This window comes from Elephantulus edwardii, unplaced genomic scaffold, assembly GCF_000299155.1.
Source record: "Elephantulus edwardii isolate Elephantulus edwardi_28Jun2011 unplaced genomic scaffold, EleEdw1.0 scaffold00034, whole genome shotgun sequence".
NCBI classification, from domain to species: domain Eukaryota; kingdom Metazoa; phylum Chordata; class Mammalia; order Macroscelidea; family Macroscelididae; genus Elephantulus; species Elephantulus edwardii.
In genome coordinates, this window is record NW_006399784.1 from 14,383,073 (window position 1) to 14,386,763 (window position 3,691).

The following is a 3,691-nucleotide window of genomic DNA, read 5'->3' on the forward strand; positions in this document are numbered from 1 at the left end:
AACAACAACAACAACAGGGGATATTCAGTACTCTTAACCAATATCACAATTCAGAAACATCTATTTTCTTTCGACTTTTTATTCATTATCCAACGTTTAAATCAACAGGAGACAATTGAATATAACAGGGCTCCGATCAGGTTCACCTTAGTCTTTAAATTGATAACCTAGCTCTTCATCACTTTGAAGAGACCCTTAACAGCAAATTTTTCTAATGAAACATGAATTTTTATTTTTTGACTGCTGTTACTATGCTCATTGATTAGCATGAAAAGGAAATAATTGGGGGAGCTCTGGTGGCCTAGTGGCAAGAAGCTGTACTGCAATCCCAGAGGTACACGGTTCAAATCCATCAGATGCTTTGCCGGAGAAGGAGGGACAATTTCCTCCTGTACCTGTCAGATCTGATTTGATGGTACATGCACAAAAAATAATAATAAAAAAATAAAAATTTTAAAAAGGAAAAAAAGGGAAGGAAATAATTGACAGCATCAATTTCTTTTCCGTTTATCATGATGTGCCTATTGGCCCAGTGATGAGAATTTTTGTTTTCTTGAGGATGAAATGTAATCTATACTGAAGGATGTTGTGGGATGTATCTCTCCATAAGGCTTTTTCAGTGTAGATGACTGTGTGATTGGGTGAGACTGTGCAAGTGAGGTGTGTTGGCCTATCCACAAAGGGATTGACTATCTACTCTTCTGCAATGGGATTGGTCAATCTCAACAATCTACAAGAGAATAGGCTAGTCTCAATAATAAAGTTAATAGCTCTAGCTGCTGAGAATAGGAATTCTCCCCACCCCCTTCCCCACCAAAAGGAATTTTTCTGCACAAGAAGAGATTTTTCACCTAGCCAGAGAAGACAGAGGTCTTCTCATCTGGATCACCCTTTTATGGAATTAAAATAACTATGAGTTTCTTCCAGTAAGTAAGCCAGATAACCATTTTCCAAATTTCTTGGCATAGACTAGTGACAAATAGTAGAATGTCTTCCATAAATAAAGTCAGAGAAAACAAGGTGTTAGTATGAAGACAATAAACACATTGGTTTAGGAAAAAGATTCTATCTATTTCTGTGATTATTGTCTTGATTATTGTCTTCCTGTTCAAAGGCTTTTTTCTAGCTGTCTCAATTTAGAATGGTGAAAGTGATGGTTTGGAAGGTCACGACACAAGGAAAAGAATGAAAACAGACAGTATTTTTATCTATATGAGAAAAGCCCTGGTAGCAAAATAGTTATGTTCCTAACTGCTAACAAAGAGGTTGATAATTCAAACCTACCCAGCAGCTTTCAGAAAAAAATAATCTGGGAAACTGCTTCCACAAAGATTGTAACCTAAAAAATCCCTGTGAATCAGTTTTACTCTGCCACATTAGGTTGCTATAAGTCAGAACTGATGGGATGATACCTGACAACATCTGTATAAGAGGATTTCATTTAATGGACTTGCTCCCTTCAGTATTTGAAATGCCATAGTTGGATATAGGAATACAATTTTTTTGTAGCTTGAGTAAATGAAATATTTCTTTTTTCTTTAACTTACTTTTTTATTGTGATTTGAATGAAAGTTTACAAAAAAGTTGGATTTCTTTTCATTCATTGATTGTTGCATGGAATATTTCTTGAAAGCTGGTATGATAGTCTGTGTTTTCTTGGTCTTACTGCATGGAAGAGTTTCAATGGTTTGTCATACATGTGGCCAAGTTACTCTCCAAGTAATGACTGGAACTAAGAGAGAAGATACCGTAATGGAAGAGTCTTGCCCTTCAACTGACTTCTAGGGAGCTCCTGTGATATAGTCCATAGGGAATTACACTAGTAACCTAAAAGTTGTGCCTCTCTGAAAATTCCACCAGCGAATCCAAGAGGAAACAAATGGGCCATCTCCTCCTGTGGGATTTACAGCCTCAAGAACCAAATGGAGGATCAGCTAAGAATCAGATCTGACTCAATGGCATTGAATTTTTGCATTAACTTACCTCTAGAACGCTACATGGTATAGAATATTAAGAAAAGTATTTTATCAGAATTTATAGATGGCAATCTTCTAAAAAATGAAAACCAGTATGTGAGCAGATCCTCAATAACAAGCAAATACTCTGAAAGATGTCAAAATTTCACGTTAATTGAATAGATTTTTGTTTAGTTTTATGTGTTTATTGTCTTCAACATATTAAATATAACAGTTCTGAAAGCAAAAGTAAACTTCTGATCATTCTCTGCTGTGTTTGCTAAGTTTTCTCCAACAACATTGTTAATGTTAATTAAGAACACGAACACAGATCTTTCTTTTCAACACATACAGTGACACTAAACCATGTTTAACTCGGTAATTTTTCATCACCAAAATCAAACCTATCACCAACTAGTTGATTACAACTCACATTGACTCTCCATAAAGTATCTGCAGCTGTAAATCTTAATGGGAAGAGACTACCTCCCTTTTCTCCCTGGGAAAGGCTGTTTGGTAGGTTCTAACTTCTGACCTTTGTGGTACCACCAAGACTCTGCTCCACCTCAGACTGGTCTTTTATTTCTGACCAGCTTTCAATTGTGCCTGCAAGTCCTACTTCTCTACTCTCCATGACTCAAATCACTAGTCTGACTTTCTAAGACCATCTTCTCTTCATATCTGACTGGATAATTGATAGCAATGCAATGCCCAAAAGATTTAAACTTTTTTGGTTGGGAAGTTCTAATTAAATTATGCAATACTAGATTATTTAAAAGCTTGCTATGACTACTCTTGCCACTAAATTGAGTAAATTGAGCAACAGAATTTGAGAATCTCACCACCAGAAAATAATAAGCTGAGAAGGTAGAGTGCATGTCCTTTGGTAGCAAAGATTTCTGAGACACTCAGACTGAGAGCAGTAGCCACAGCAGAGAGGCCGAAACCTCACAGGAGACAGAGCAGGCCTTGGGACTGCTACCCCATGTAGCAGAGCTAGGAGCCTTCACTCAAGTTTGCTTGAGGACTAGTAGGGAGACATTATAACTGGCAGGACTAAGAGCTTTATTAATACTGGCTTCAAGCTGTAAGACTGAAGGCTGAGATTCCTGTAAGCACATTTCGGAAGCTGTCCTGCCTGAAAGATCATATCCTGCTGCCAACCTATATAGCCTTTTGATTTTTCTAATAAACACTATTATCACAGAAAAAAAAATCATATTAAAAAAAAAAACCCCACAAAACTCCCACCAAAACCAACCAAACAAAAAAGGTGGAAAAGAAATCATTTTGTAACCTCCCCCAAAGATATTATGGCAAGTGCCACTAGATTATAAAAATTCATCAGCATAAGGATATTATTGACTTATAGAAGCAATGAAGAAGGAAGAAGGTCATTGTTGTCTTCTTTGAAAAAAGAACAATTTTATATTTTCAAGCCATCAGAATTTCCAAGTCTGGGCCCCAGGTACACTGTTGATAGCATTATTTTAAACAACATTTAGTATAAAATAACAATCAAAGAATAGCATAAGATGTTTACATGTGAAGATATAGAAGGTTTTCAGTAAAGAGCAATTTCCTGCAGTCAGATTATTTAGGCTCTAAAGAGAAAGAATTTTTTACCCATTCTGTAGACTTCCAAAGAATGTTTATTCTCTGAAGCTGTACCCTTCTTGCATCATATCTTTATATATCATATATATATAATATCTATATATATAGCATTATATATA